Genomic DNA, 17,488 nt, shown 5'->3' on the forward strand with positions numbered 1-17,488 from the left:
CAGTCCAGAAATCTGTTTGCTGATTAGGTCTGGGGGATAGTGCCTGTCTGAAGGTCTTGGAGACGCTTAGCATACAGGACAAGAGTCCTTGTCATTGCAGATACAGTGTTTGTGAGTGGCTATTGAAATGCAGGTACTGTTGGTGGCTGGTGGGTTTAATGTGGATGGAGCCATCAGAGGGAGGTCAACATCTAGAAGGTGGCACACTGGGTTGGGGAGGGCCAGGTGAAACAGATGGGAGAGAAGGTGTTGAGGTTGTGAACGAATGAGGACAGGACGTCTTGGCCAAAAGCTCAATGTGCTATATAGTCTTTCTGTTGTGCACGTCTGCAACTCTGATATATTCAGATTCATAAGCATCACTACATCAGTTTTTACATGTCCACGAATTACGAAGTCTTGGTGGCGGCGGCGGCGGCGGCGGCGGCGGCGGCTGCTGCTGCTGCTGCTGCTGTGTATTGCACAATATTATCCTCACACAGTACAATATACTGAGCAAGTGTCAGTATTTTTAAAGCCCTGCAGATTCCTTCAATATATTGCACAAACCATCAGTATGCTCTGACAGTCAGTATAAGTGCATAATATTCAGTATTGAGCATTACGTATTGAATTTTTGAGGGCCCCTTTAGTCTACAACACTCACTCCTGTCTCGATTACTGCCTCGTCCTCACATCCTTCAACTCTTATAACTTAACTTATATCGTTTGTATTTTCTGTATTTAAAACCTTATTCTGAATGCCCTTTGGCTACAGAAAGTGAATAGTAAACCTGCAATATCATTGAAGTCAGTAGAGCATATTGTGGCTATTTTAAACAGGGCAATACATCTTTGTATACTGTTCAGTCACTTGCCTAAGTCATTTAGACTAAGAGTGTGTCCTCTCATTGTCACCTTGTTGCAAGCAGGGTTGTCAGCATAAGTCTTCTGCCGAAGCGATGTTCACCATAGTGACCTCATTTAACTGCTATTGTGAACACAAAACACACTGAAGATCTGCTTTGTAATGACTGCCTGCAGTCAACACAGCTAATGACTGCTGCCTACAAATTATGGACCATAGGTACCCCAGGAGACTGCAATAGAAGTCTGTGCAGTTTTTTGGAGGCAATTGGGAGGGCGTTCTTGATCTACACTGCACGCAACTGTCTCCACATAATCAATGTTGCATGTAGACATCCATTGCTAACATTGGTACAAACCACCCCTTGCTGGTGCATGAGAGACAAATGACATCTGAATCAATGACAGCTTCCTTCCCTTTACTGTCAAGGACAGGCAAGATTATTCTGACATCTTATGATCGTTGTTAGAGAGCACGGAGGTGGCTAGGTTTGAATGTAAGTTTCAGGCATGCAGTCTCATATATCCAGTGGTGAGGTGGGTCAAGTTAGTTTCTATGGACATTGGAAGTATCTCGTCACCACTGAGGGTAATTTTAGGGCTGTGGAATACCAGAACAGGATTCTCTAATCTGTTGGCCAGCTCTACAGTCAATATTTTGGTGCTGTATTAATTCTGCAAGAGCACACTGTGCCCTCAGTGTATATATTGCCCTCTAGGAGGCAGGAATCAACTGAATGGAATGACCTGTAGTATTTGTGTACATGAACTCAATTGAGCATTCTTGGGACCAATCGAAACTTACAGTGCACAGTCACACAAACCCCACATATTGCGTAACATCAATATAGCCCCTGTAGAAGAACGAGACAGGCTCGAGCAGCAGTGTCTCAACCTTCTTGCGGACAGCCTGGGAGGAGCATCCGAGCATGTTACAAGGTGTGTGTTGGGCCAGTATGATACTGAATTTAACCCAGCAGCAGATTTTTATTTCTTGGATGTATAATTGTGTGTACATTGTAACAAACTGCTGTTATTTTGTTTTTATTTGACAGTAAAATATTTAGTTCCATAAGGCTTATTCTTTGATTGTCTGTACCCCTTAATTTTAAATCCACACACCTTCACAGCTCTGCAGGTGACACAAAACTTTTATTGAACAGTTTGTTTATACTCAATATTGGGTATAATTAACGTTCTGTTCTAACATTTCACATATTGCTTGGCAGTGCTCTGTTGAGGAGTCAGTTCATGTGTTTACGCAGGATAATCCAGGAGTGGTGGTCAGTATTCAGTGATATGACAAGAAGAGTCATTCAGAGCAAATAGGTCTTGTCAATGTGGGCTCCAAAATGCATACCTTAAGAGCTGTGAGCATTTGTTCAGTATACAAGATCATTTCACAGTAGTGAAGATGGAAAAACTGCTCATAGCTCTTCAAGGTATGCAGTTGAGTCCACGTATACTATACTTTTTTGCTCCAAATTATTCCTCTAGGACATGCTGTGTAATCAGTATGATTGTAATCGCTCAAAATGGACGAATTATTAAACTTCAGTGTTCGTTTAAAAATTATTTACTGGTCTTAGTCCTATTGTAGATGGTGTCCTAACTTTCCACTGACCCTTGGAGCAAATAACACGACTGGTCATGGCATCTCCTGGAAGATTTCATGCACAAATTACTGCTATGAATAAACGCTAAGACATTCTTAGGAATGCATATTTGATGTTGAGATGGTTGATCCGTCAGACTGTATTGAACATATAAATAAAAGGAGAAGATGAATGTTGATACCGGTCCAAACCTTTTTCTTTCCCTTTGTGCACCCAAGGGGTGCACACTGTAGAAGTTACTGTAACCAGTATGGATAAACTAATCGGTATCTTCCAGCATAAGAGTAATTAAAAACAGTGCCCCTTATGTGACAGCATGAAAATCTGAAGATACTTGACATATAATGCAAGATGTGGATGTATCGCCTGGTGATGAAGTGTATCCCATTCCTTTCCCATTACAGTATTCTTAAATTGAACCATTTTGATTGATGTGTTTTAAATATTAAAGGCAATATTTGATCCATTTAGGAAGAAAGTTGATTGTACAAATGATTTTAAGAGTTACTCCTTTTTATTGCTGTTAGCAGAGGATGTTTCATGGAAGGGAGTTCATCCATCAGTCTTGGAGTATTTATTGTGGAAATAGCGACAATCAATCTTTATACAAAATGACCGAATGCACCTGTATAAGAACAGAATTAGAGTAGCTGATATAATTCGTTACTTTTTACACAAAAAGTAAATCACTGCAAGAGGAGGTTATTGGGAGAAAAATCAGTTTGGAATATGTGGCTGTTTTAGTTACAACACAGTAAAAAAACTACACTTCAGCCCACCTATTAACTCTGCTTATTCTTGTAGATATTTAAAGCTTTAAAAAATTGCCTTTTAACATTCACTTGGTGATCTAGTTTAATGATGTGCTAGTGTGAAGCCTTCATTCTTGATCAAATATAATAATATATAAAAGTTACAACTCACATTTAATAAAATACTTAGGACTAGTTATAAAACTGTCCTCAACTTATATACCTTACTAACCAAGGTCCTATTGGAGATTATATGCTCTTACTTCCCTCTGACTTTCAAAGGCACCTATAGTTTACGTGGAATGTGAATCGTGATGTAATTTGATGTTTTGTGCATGAAAAAATTATTGCTAGAGGTGAAAGAGGCTACAAGTGACAGAAAAACTCCATGGGTAGTCTGACAATCAGGTCCTAGAACTTTGGTTGTGTGACTGATGACCTCAGAAGTTAAGTCCCATAGTGCTCAGAGAGCCTTTGATTGTGTGTACCAAGACTCACATGCTTGAACATCGGGTCACATGAGTCTGGTTAAAAGCATAAAAATTTCAGTTAATCATTGTTTTTTGAATCTGTGTTAAGTTGTAACACTTTACAGGACAATCAATGTACATATACAGGTTTTTTTGTTTATTAAAACAATGTCCTGTTGTGATCAAAGTAGTTAATTTATTTCCAAATCACCACATCCAGTTCACTGAGCAAATGACTCTGCAGAACTAGCAATTTATCTAAAACTACCATTATTATCTATTGCCCCAAAGTGTTGTAATCTTACCCTCCCAAACATCACCATTATATTTCTCTGTGTCTAAAAGTTTCGAAAGCTACAAGAGGTGTAAGATGTACAAAAGAAAAACTTTTTACTTATCTTCATTTTCTCTTCTTGTTATTGGCTCCAGTTCTTGCATCTAGGGGTAAATCTTGTGGCTGAAATTTTGACTTACTGGGTTCCAGATGATTAAATAACTGATGAAGTACTATCTGTTGCTACGGTTTTGTTATTTTCATCCCATTCTTTTATATCACACTAACTTCACAATCTCCATTTTCATAAATCATCAATTACATTGTTGTAGACAAAATTAAAAAACCACATGTTTCCATCAGAGGCATGCCCACTACTACTAACATTCTACGGTACTCACAATAATCCAAAGAGTTTACAAAGCAAAAGAGTTTACAAACTTTCTTGACAAAAGAATAATTTCCACGAGGTTATATCATTATTTCATAAAGGAGTCCAGAAATAAATTTAATAATTAGTGTTAGATTGTGCAATTAATAATATGAATTTTGAATATATCAGATATTTCATAATTTCAAATATTTTTAAAAGAAGAGTAATTTTAACTGCACATATAGTTTGTAACGATTGTAACAAATTAATTTATTTTTATGCATTTTAGTCTTAAATATAATACATCATACAAAATCAAATGAAATTCTTTCAGTGAAACAGTCAAGATTAATCCTGGTATAGGCTACATCTATGAAAAAAGGTTACGTTAGAAAAGGGTGTCCCATTACATACTGCCAGTAAAATAATAATTCCTGTATCTGACCTGGTGAGCGCCAGCCTGATGCTAGTGCTACATCATTAAATTAGTCGTAAACTACACTACTGGCCATTAAAATTGCTACACCATGAAGATGACGTGCTACAGACGCGAAATTTAACTGATAGGAAGAAGATGCTGTGATATGCAAATGATTAGCTTTTCAGAGCATTCACACAAGGTTGGTGCTGGTGGCGACACCTACGCGCTGACATGAGGAAAGTTCCAACCGATTTCTCCTACACAAACAGTAGTTGACCGGCGTTGCCTGGTGAAACATTGTTGTGATGCCTCGTGTAAGGAGAAGAAATGTGTACCATCACGTTTCCGACTTTGATAAAGGTCGGATTGTAGCCTATCGCGATTGCAGTTTGTCGTATCGCGACATTGCTGCTCGCATTGGTCGAGATCCAATGACTGTTAGCAGAATATGGAATCGGTGGGTTCAGGAGGGTAATACGGAACGCCATGCTGGATCCCAGTGGCCTCGTATCACTAGCAGTCGAGATGACAGGCATCTTATCCGCATGGCTGTAACAGATCGTGCAGCCACGTCTTGATCCCTGAGTCGACAGATGGGGACGTTTGCAAGACGACAGCCATCTGCACGAACAGTTCGACGACGTTTGCAGCAGCATGGACTATCAGCTCGGAGACCATGGCTGCGGTTACCCTTGACGCTGCATCACAGACAGGAGCGCCTACGAAGGTGTACTCAACGACGAACCTGGGTGCACGAATGGCAAAACATCATTTTTTCGGATGAATCCAGGTTCTGTTTACAGCATCATGATCGTCGCATCCGTGGTTGGCGACATTGCGGTGAACACACATTGGAAGCGTGTATTCGTCATTGCCATACTGGCGTATCACCTGGCGTGATGGTATGGGGTGCCATTGGTTACACGTCTCGGTCACCTCTTGTTCGCATTGACGGCACTTTGAACAGTGGACGCTACACTTCAGATGTGTTACGACCCGTGGCTCTACCCTTCATTCGATCCCTGCGATACCCTACATTTCAGCAGGATAATGCACGACCGCATGTTGCAGGTCCTGTACGGGCCTTCCTGGATACAGAAAATGTTCGACTGCTGCCCTGGCCAGCACATTTACCAGATCTCTCACCAATTGAAAATGTCTGAATGGAGGCCGAGCAACTGGCTCGTCACAATATGCCAGTCACTACTCTTGATGAACTGTGGTATTGTGTTGAAGCTGCATGTGCAGCTGTACCTGTACACGCCATCCAAGCTCTGTTTGACTCAATTCCCAGGCTTATCAAGGCCGTTATTACAGCCAGTTGTTCTGGGTACTGATTTCTCAGGATCTATGCACCCATATTGCGTGAAAATGTAATCACATGTCAGTTCTAGTATAATATATTTGTCCAATGAATACCCGTTTATCATCTGCATTTCTTCTTGGTGTAGCAATTTTAATGGCCGGCAGTGTAGTTAGCTGGCCCTTTTTTAAGATCGAAATGTTTTGGTGCAGTCACAGAAAGGACCATGGCAGTGTGAATGCTTATAAAGGTCTTGACTTTGGTGATAGTGATTAAAGTATGGTTCCTCAGGTAAGTGAAATAAGGACCACAGTGATAAGTGCCCATCTCTGTGGTAAATATTGTGGATATTGTAATATTTGTGGTAGACTTGGGCCCTTAATATACTTAGTGTATATTGCATCATTCCATAACTCTTAGCTATATGAAATTTAAAAAAAACTAAAATAATTTACTAATTATTTCTGTATTTTCAACAGACTAGCTTGTTGCCACATACTGTTGGAGCATAGTTCTGCCTACTTGTAGATGAAGGTTTAGTGTTGATTTTATGTGTAGCCAGAAGTGTTTTTTAAATGCTTTAGAGGCAGAAAAGTTAATATTTTCTCTAATTCTTCAGTCTCACATATTTCAGCTTGCAAAATGTTTATTAGTTGAAATTTACACAATATCACATAAGTTAAAAAAATTAGTTGCTGCAAAATACATTTGATGTTTTAAAAAAGCCTAAAACTATCCTTTGCAAAGTTAAATGTTTGACTGATGAAGTTCTGAAAGTTGTAATTTAAAGGACTAAACAGTAGGTATGAAAGAAGGCGAACAGTAACATTCACAAATCATCATACAAAATAAAGCAAAGAAGACAGACATAATGAAATTTTTAACCAGTTCCCTTCCAAAATTCCCCATCTCTTAGCAGCTTGAGAAGAGGATGAGAAGGCACTAAATTATTTTATGTTGTGTGTAGTACCATCAGCACACATAATTAGAAACTAGCCGACACAAATTAACTATTGTGAGATTGATATCAAGAGAATTCACAGAACTCTAATTTTGAAGTTCACTTTTTATCACCATCATTGGACATGCGTTCTTGCATACTTTGCCTACTTTCATTCCATAATGTCTTATGGTATAATATTTTGGAGTAATTCTTCAAGTCAAACAAAAGTTCTCAGTCCAAAAGCGTGTAATACGTATTATTTGTGGAGTAAATTCATGGACGTCCTGTAGAAACCTCTTCAAAGAACTGGTTGTATTAACTACTGCCTCTCGGTATATTTACTCCTTAATGAAATTTGTCCTAAATAATATCTCTCTTTTCCAACAAACAGCTCAGTTCATATGTACAATACCAGGAACAAAAATGATCTGCACAAGGACTTAAAAGCACTTACTTTAGTTCAAAAAGGGGTCCACTACTCAGGAACACTCATCTTCAGTAATTTGCCAGCAAACGTAAAAAATTTAGTTACAAATAAAGATCAGTTTAAAAGGAGCCTGAAAGACTTACTAGTGGCCAACTCCTTCTACTCCATTGACGAATTTTTTAATAGAAACAAATGATGTATTGTAAATATTCATACTATTAGTATTGTTATTTCAGCTTTAAAAAAAATAATTGGCGTGTTCCACATCCACGAGGATCTCCTCCACACGGATCTATGGAACGAAAAACTAATCTAATCTAATCTCAGGTAGGCTGTATGGCATTGGACGTCCACATCTCATCACAAAACGTAGCAGTCGAAGTATCCCCAGCTGTGTAATCCAGGATGGGCAGCAATCTGTAGCAGATCTGATGACTGAATACAGTGATGGTGCAGGCACAAGTGTTTCAGAGCACATCATTTGAAGGCCATTGTTTAATGTGGAGCTCCACATAACATGACCCCTACGTGTTCTTGTGTTGACCCAATGACATCATCAATTATGACTGCAGTAGACACAGCATCACTAAGTTTTCACTGTCGATCAATAGAAATGTGTTGCCTGTCAAATGAAGAACATTTGTTGTTACACCAGGTCAGTGGTTGGATCCTTATACACCGTCATACGGGCGAATGGCTGCACGAAACATGCACCGCACCACAGATGTAGGCTGATGAGGGCAGAATTATGCTGTGGGGCTTCCAAGGGATTTGTGGTGGCAATCTAAGGCATTGTGACAGCAGTGAACTACATAACATTGTCGGCCTCCTACATTGCTTTATGCTTGAAGTTTCCTCTATGGTGATGACTTCTTATAGCAAGATAACTGTCCATGTTGCAATGTCATAATCATGCTACAGTGGTTTGAGGGTCATTGTAGTGAACTCAAGGATGTCTTTATCAGCAAATGTGCCTAATCTGTACCCACTGGAACATGGATCGGGCGCCATCTGCATGTTTACAAACCACCACCCAGTAATTTGTGGGAATTTCTTGACCTGTGTGTAGATATCTGGTGCCACAGACTTCTAGAATCCTGTCAAGGACTTGTCTAATCCATACCAAGCAGAATCGGTAGCACAGTTGACCAACATGCTAATAAATAAGTGGTCATGTTTTGGCTCTTTGGTATAATGTAGAAACCATGTGTTTTTTTTTATTGTGGTAGTCCTGTCCATGCTACATTGTATTTGAACAATCCATGTACAAATTATTTCATATATGGTGTTTGAATAAAGAGAGCACACTTAAATTTGTTTAAACAGGCCTATAAGTTTAAAGGTCTGAGTAATAATGTATCATGTGTAATCATTCAATGCCATCATTTGGGGTCATAATAACTTTATCATATCATAAAATGCAGACTTTCTTGCCCAGAAAGGTAAAAATTACTGAAATTCTCCTGGCTATTATACTGTGGTTTCTGGGATTTATTTTGTCCCCATCTGCTAATGATGTCTTTAGGAGGGATTGAGGCTTCTGTATCAGTCTGAGGCACACGGAAGCTCACTAATGATTGCTCATACTCATTTTACATGTGATACAGTAAGAGCTGTTAAGGAGTAGTAAGGTGCTGGGCTAACATGAGTTCATACATCCTTTAAAACAATTTTATTAACAAAAATTATTAGAAAGCAATTATAACATCAGTTATGTTTCAGCTCAAGATTGATGACTATTTGTGATAAAATTTCAAAATTAATATAATAATCTGTAAACAAATTTATAACATCAAAACTGACAGCAATTCAAACACACAAAGTATTCAGATAAATCCAGTTTAACAAAAGCTCTTGAAATACACAATAAATTACAGTGGAACCCCTTTATTGCAAGTTTTGTACACACCAGTTTCTTGTGCTACAATGTAAAATTTGTTCATTACCACCAGACCCCCACACGTGTACAAGTAATGGTCTCCCACCCGGGCAAACTCAGGGACAACCTTGTAACATAAACAGTTAAAACAAACAAATGGCCATTCACAAAATATTGGAACTAACGCCCCCCCCCCCCCCCCCCTCCACAAGGGCGAACTAGAATACGATTTAGCAAGACCAACAACAACAACACACAGATGGGCAAGTACACAATAATAAAGTTACTCAGCTCCATGTGGAATTATCCAGTACTCATGTGTCAATGCAACCAGGGTGCAGTGACAGTATAGTGATGGCTGCACAGACTTTCAACTGTTGCTTTAACTGCCAATGTCCTTTGGGCAACACCAGTATTGTGCAACTAAAGTGCTCTTGCATGCAGAAGGGAGCTCCTTTCCAAATTACAGCTTCCCAAACAATGGCTCTCAACAATAACGAGGCCACACTATCACTCTGGATACAGCCAAGTCCTTTTCTGACACATTCATGGATTGCTCCTAGTGTGGGGCCCCACTCGCCACCTTTCTTGTGCTGCTGCTAACTCGAGACTCCTTCGCTACATGAGCCACGCTGCCTCATGGACAACATTCACACCACAATCATTTCTAGCAAAAAGCTTCTACACAACTGATTCCACCAGAGAGGCACAGTGTTGAAAAATATCAAAACTTTGTGGAAGGTTTTGACACACGGCGCAGCATGTAAAATGGAAGTAAAGTGTTAACAGCACAAAAAATACCTAAACTCTATGCTTAAACTAGTATATAGAGAGATTTAATGAGTAGGATGTAGTGAACATTTTGTCTGAAGTACAACAATAATGGAAATCCCTGGATGGGACAGTTTGTAAAAGAAGGGAAAGGCAGCCATTCACCTATAGAAGACTGGTGGGTGGAGCACAGAAACTTGTAACTGCATACATTATTCACACTATCTTCTGACATATTGCTCTTTTTCTAGTAAAAGGCCACACAACAGCCGGCCGGAGTGGCCGAGCGGTTCTACCGGAGTGGTCGAGCGGTTCTAGGCGCTTCAGTCTGGAACCGCGTGACAGCTACGGTCGCAGGTTCGAATCCTGCCTCGGGCATGGATGTGTGTGATGTCCTTAGGTTAGTTAGGTTTAAGTAGCTCGAAGTTCTAGGGGACTGATGACCTCAGCTGTTAAGTCCCATAGTGCTCAGAGCCATTTGAGCCATTTTTTTTTTACACACAACATATGTTGGGTCAAATGTCAATGAGAAGAAAAAAGATTAGAATATTATGTCATTGACTAGAAGACTTGCAGAAAAAAAAAAAAAATACAAGTATACAATACATGGCGTTAAAAATCTGACGTAGTGTGACCAGAGACGTCAAAGATAATGCATTATGCAAAAAAGTAATTCAGAAAAAAGGAGACTTTTATCGTATTATTCTTGAGGGTTTTGACAAGAATAAGCACAGAATTGACTTTTTCAGAACTGACTGAATGAAAAAGGCGGCCACAAATAATCCCACACAGAAGTTGTGCAGCTACATAAGCTGTGCCAAGACATAAGATTTCAATTGTGAGACATATGCTGATACTACAATTTGCCAAGTCTTCAGATTGGACTAGTTCATCCAGATGTTATAATGTATTGTTAGGGAATAAAATATTGTGTGCACTTAGTACTATTTTATGCGAACTGTGCAATAAATTATCAAAAAATTCTTTGTGATATACTGTAGTAATGTAAATTGCATGTGACAAGAACTGTTGACTTTACACAAAATTATTTGGTGAATCCTCATTTTAAATTAGATTTTGCTAATGAAATTCTGAATACTTATGGATCTGTAACAGCAATGCGTCACTAGAAAAAATTACGAATGACTTTAGCTTCTTGTAACTTATTTGTGTAGGGCTTCATGTAAATAACAGGACAGTTAACCCAGCTGATGGTGATCCAAGTGTAGGGTGCTATGGACAAACATTAAGTGCTTGCATCATCAGTGTCCAGTCTTTTAATTATTACTCCTTGATTTGCGTGAATCATTGCCCAGCCTCAGTAAATAAAAAGCAAATAAGGCAATGTATGTTGGTCAAACATGCTTCCTAATTAAAATAGGACATTTTAAGCAATTTCATACCAGGCAGAATAACAATCCGCAAAGTTCATGAAATGCAGAACAGTTAACACAAACAGAAAAGAAGACCACAAATTCAGTTCTTAAGAACCTTCTTAAAAGAAGGAGCATTAGAGATAAAGTCCAAAATGTGTGGCCATAAAAATTATGCTGCTATGTGAAGTTATACTTTTGATATTTTTGTCCTTTGTTGCCATCAGAGATTTTTCTAAAATGCTAAAAGAATTGACAGTTTTTATATTTCAGAAATTAACTGTGAAATTTATTTGTGGAATTAATAACTGTAGATTCTGTAGAAGCATTTGTAAAGACAATTGGAATGTTTACACTTGAATGCAAATACACTCCTGGAAATTGAAATAAGAACACTGTGAATTCATTGTCCCAGGAAGGGGAAACTTTATTGACACATTCCTGGGGTCAGATACATCACATGATCACACTGACAGAACCACAGGCACATAGACACAGGCAACAGAGCATGCACAATGTCGGCACTAGTACAGTGTATATCCACCTTTCGCAGCAATGCAGGCTGCTATTCTCCCATGGAGACGATCGTAGAGATGCTGGATGTAGTCCTGTGGAACGGCTTGCCATGCCATTTCCACCTGGCGCCTCAGTTGGACCAGCGTTTGTGCTGGACGTGCAGACCGCGTGAGACGACGCTTCATCCAGTCCCAAACATGCTCAATGGGGGACAGATCCGGAGATCTTGCTGGCCAGGGTAGTTGACTTACACCTTCTAGAGCACGTTGGGTGGCACGGGATACATACGGACGTGCATTGTCCTGTTGGAACAGCAAGTTCCCTTGCCGGTCTAGGAATGGTAGAACGATGGGTTCGATGACGGTTTGGATGTACCGTGCACTATTCAGTGTCCCCTCGACGATCACCAGTGGTGTACGGCCAGTGTAGGAGATCGCTCCCCACACCATGATGCCGGGTGTTGGCCCTGTGTGCCTCGGTCGTATGCAGTCCTGATTGTGGCGCTCACCTGCACGGCGCCAAACACGCATACGACCATCATTGGCACCAAGGCAGAAGCGACTCTCATCGCTGAAGACGACACGTCTCCATTCGTCCCTCCATTCACGCCTGTCGCGACACCACTGGAGGCGGGCTGCACGATGTTGGGGCGTGAGCGGAAGACGGCCTAACGGTGTGCGGGACCATAGCCCAGCTTCATGGAGACGGTTGCGAATGGTCCTCGCCGATACCCCAGGAGCAACAGTGTCCCTAATTTGCTGGGAAGTGGCGGTGCGGTCCCCTACGGCACTGCGTAGTATCCTACGGTCTTGGCGTGCGTCGCTGCGGTCCGGTCCCAGGTCGACGGGCACATGCACCATCCGCCGACCACTGGCGACAACATCGATGTGCTGTGGAGACCTCACGCCCCACGTGTTGAGCAATTCGGCGGTACGTCCACCCGGCCTCCCGCATGCCCACTATACGCCCTCGCTCAAAGTCCGTCAACTGCACATACGGTTCACGTCCACGCTGTCGCAGCATGCTACCAGTGTTAAAGACTGCGATGGAGCTCCGTATGCCACGGCAAACTGGCTGACACTGACGGCGGCGGTGCACAAATGCTGCGCAGCTAGCGCCATTCGACGGCCAACACCGCGGTTCCTGGTGTGTCCGCTGTGCCGTGCGTGTGATCATTGCTTGTACAGCCCTCTCGCAGTGTCCGGAGCAAGTATGGTGGGTCTGACACACCGGTGTCAATGTGTTCTTTTTTCCATTTCCAGGAGTGTACATAAACTAGCAGTAGCAACAGGAACATCCTTCAGTGTGTGACATGCATAATACAGTACACAAAGACAAGACCTGAGAAAGTAAGAGTGTTTCTGGCATTTGCAATAAAAGTTCACAAGTTAGACCGTTAACATGGCGACTGCCACGAGGCCACCAGCAGCCAAGGCAGAGCCCGATGCTTGGCTGGTCCTGGTGGTGAAATATCCATCACTATGCCTGTACCAGTTAGTGTGTTAAAAACACAACAAAAAGATGAAAGCAATCCTTATTAAAATGCAGAACTAATGAAATTTTAAATTGTCACATAAATTGTAATGTTGACAATATTATTGAAAAGGATAGATCGCTACTTAGCATATAGAGGAGACATTGAGCCGAAGACAGGCATAACAAAAAGACTGCTATACATTTACCCTTTTGGGTATATAGGCTTTCCTCTGATTTAGAAAACGCAAACACATTCACACGAGCACAACTCGCACATATATGACCACTGTCTCTGGCTGTTGACACTGTACTGCATATAGCAACTGGTGGTGGGAGTATGTATCTAAGTATATTGCAGGTATATGAGGCAAGGACTTAGGAGCAGTGATAGAGTATGTATCCTTGTCCATCCTTACTCCACCCCGGTTCCCAACCGCTTGTCTCATATCTCATTTCCCTGCAATAGACCCACATGCAAGACATATCCTATACATCCTTGTACCACTACCACAACCAGCACCACATGCTCAGTCCAATCAAGGACATCTCCCATTCCATCAAAAGAAGGTGTGTTTGTGAAAGCTGTCACATAACATACAAAGTAAACTGCAAGTGCTTCTTTCTATGAGGGCATGTCAACCAATAAGCTGTCTGTCTGTATAAATTGCTACCCAACACAACGCACTTCCTTTCAGTGACTGCTTCACAGCCTGCACCTTCTAGATCTTTCCTACCAACACCTGCTTTTCTGAATTGCACTGGTGGGAATTCTTCCTGCAGTATATCGTATGTTCCCATAACTCCTCTGCTCTCATCCTTTGCAAGTCTCTGTCCTTCACTTACCTATCATCTCCCGTGCTCTCACTCTAGCACTACACAGCCTTCTTTTCAACCACTGCACCCACTAGTCTTTTTCCCCTCCTCTATCCCTCCACAACGCTGCCAATAGCACCTAGCAGCCCCAACCACATCCCTGCTTACTCCAAGAAGCACTACACCTTCCCCCATCCCTACCCTGCTATCCCTCTGCCTCCTGATCCAGCCTCTTCCTCACCTCCACCACCAACAGATTGCCTCTCCAGTCAGGCAAGAGAGTGAGTGAGTGAGTGAGTGAGTGAGTGAGTGAGTGTGTATTTCCTACTTCAGAAAAAGGCCTTTTGGCTGAAAGTGTAAATGTATAGCAGTCTTTTTTGTTGTTCCTATCTCTGACTCAATGTCTTACCCTTTTTGTGATGTTTTTTATGATTTTCTAAGTTCCCTGTATGGATGGAAGAAGGGCAATGTTCATTTTAAATGTTTGTGACTCGAGAGAACATAATCAGTGATCGTTATCACCAGAGAGCACATTTTGTAGTAATTTCTTTCTATTATCATGTCTTATATGGGATCTACATCTGTGTAAATACAATCTCTTCAGCTGAGACTGATGTATATCCATGGTGGAGTGGAACCAATAATAATTGACTATAGGAATAAATTCCTGAAATGTATTGTTTTGGGTGGAAAAAGGGTATAGGACTGTGGTAATGTTCCTTTTAATCTATTTTACACAGACTTCGATCATCTTTTACAACAAGTGAGATAAAGTTTGCAAATGGTTATTTAAATATTTTAACTACACTGTTTGAAGTTTTCTCTGATAGCTAAAATGACATTAACACACTTCCAAATGAAAGAATTGTTATCATCTGTCTACCTCACAAATTACATTGTTGTTCTGTTTCTCATCTGTAATTATTTTTGTAAATAGCTTAAGGCAAATGGCAAGGTGATTCCACCAAAAAGGACACAGCCTGTTTCCATCCCATCTGATATTTTGCTTCATCTCTGATGATCTCATAATAAACAGAACATTAATTCTTAATCTTACTCTCTGCAGTTATTTTCTCATAGAGTACTTGAATTTGAGGAAGTTATGAGCATTTCATCATTTTTTAAAAAATTCAATTTTCCAAAGGTTTGCGGGTATTTATTGTACGCTTTGCTAACTGCCTTGCATATGTGTGAAGACCAAATACGGGTACTACCCTTCATGTATACACTATAGTCAGCAGGCCACAAAATTTCATCATTTGTGGATATTGCACAGCTACCTATTTTACAAAAAACAAAATTACTCAATTTCAAATAAATGTCAGTAGCAGATGTCTATGACAGACGTAAATATCATGGGTCAACTACTAAATGAGACTTGATGCACAATACTTAGTGTTTACATGGGTAACATTTTAAAATGGAATCAACTAACTGACAATGTGATTTAAAAAATCAAATGAAAGTTAGCTTTGTATTTTTCAGTTTGTGTTGGACCTGGTGATGGGAATGATATTTTGCCTTGCACGATAACCTTCCCAAGAAAAACTAGGTAGTTAGTTTTATGTTCCAAGGGTCATTTGTATGATTAATCTGATGATATGGAATGAGTCTCTTAATATAAATGTGAATTAATCATTTCTACACATCATGTTAAATTTATCGTACACAAATTGATTCCTAATTTTGACTGTTGTGACAAAGAGCTGGTAAAACTGAAATCTAACAGACATTTTTTACCTTAGCTGTTCTAACAGTCCCTCTTGAGATATTCATCTATAGAGTTGGGGTTGCCTATCAGAAATTCTTTCAAACTCTGTTTAAACTATACATTATCTGAAACCAAGTTTTTAAATGGTTGTTGGCAATTTATTGAAAATGTATGTTCCTGAATATTGTGCCCCTTTTTGGACCAACAAAAATGATTTTAGCTCTTTATGTAGATGGTTCTTATTCACAGTATTGATACTAACTATTGAGCTACTGATTGGAAATAGAGCATACTATTTGAATCAAATTTCATTAAGGAAGAAATGTACTGAGAAGCAGTAGTTAGACTACCTAGTTCCTTGAACAGATTTCTGCAAGATGTTCTTGAATTTACACCACAATTGAGTCTTGTTACTCGCTTTCGTAGTCTAAAAACTGCTACTCAGTTTGACAAGTTACCCAAGAATATGATCCCATATGATCAAATTTAAACTTTACTATCCATCAGACATCGGATAAGTGATCAAAAATTTTATTGGATGCATCATGCACCCCATTTTGTGCTAAACACAACCATGCTATGGAATAATTAATGCCATTTTTTCTTCTTGCTCTGTAATTGTGTACATCGGTGTTCCTTGTGAGCTGTAGTGTGAAGCGATAGTCGAACTACGTAACATCTGAAACGGATGTCTACAAGATGATCACGAATGAGCACCAAATGTTGTTCTTACAATAAGTTTTTGAGCAGTGAAAACTTACTTCAAGATAATTACCCCAGAAAATTATCCATATGACTTTATCGAATGAAAGAACCCAAAATACGCTAATTTACTGATTTGTCTCTCCACAAGATTTGCAATAATTTGGAGAGCAAATTAGCTGAACTACGTGATTTTAAGAGTTCCAAGATGATGTTTTGCAACCGTAAGTTCTCATTCACATGGATACCTAAAATTTTTGAAGTTTCCTCGCCACATTTTTCTTTTATCATTGGTATATTACCTCTAGATACGCAAATCTGTAATGTATGTATTTGAAACTGGGACCATTTTTAAGAGCATTACTTATCTTTTCAGCTGTTACTGTACGTCTATTTGGACTGATTAAAATACTAGTGTCATCTAGAAAATGAATTATTTTTGCCTTTTGTAAACTAGACAGAAGATCATTTAAACTAGATAGGTCAATTACATATTTCAGAAACACTAATGGACCTAAGATTGAGTGTTGTGGAACACCATAAGTTGATTTCTCCCCAATCATAAGTGTCTCCTGTGTTTACATTGGATGAATTGTTAAGTACTTGTTAAGCAATAACATCAATGAAGGATGCAATGCAATGCAATGCAATGCAAATGTGGTGAGTGAAAATGTTATCATTAATACACACATGATTTTCTTCAAGGACATAGCATTATTATGCCTTGCACACCAATACCTGTTCTCTTAAATGGTATTTAAAAATGATGACTAAAATCTATTTCAGGTTTGCTGTGGTATATGCAATTACAAGACAAAATAT

At 39.8% G+C, this 17,488-nt stretch overlaps 1 protein-coding gene across 1 annotated transcript in view; it reads left to right on the forward strand.

The window, feature by feature from the left end:
* LOC126439381 (ras GTPase-activating protein 1-like) overlaps positions 1-17,488 on the forward strand; it is a 38,432-nt gene that overhangs the window by 11,038 nt on the left and 9,906 nt on the right. The window lies entirely within an intron of this gene.

Source organism: Schistocerca serialis, unplaced genomic scaffold, assembly GCF_023864345.2.
Source record: "Schistocerca serialis cubense isolate TAMUIC-IGC-003099 unplaced genomic scaffold, iqSchSeri2.2 HiC_scaffold_1319, whole genome shotgun sequence".
Classification (NCBI taxonomy): domain Eukaryota; kingdom Metazoa; phylum Arthropoda; class Insecta; order Orthoptera; family Acrididae; genus Schistocerca; species Schistocerca serialis.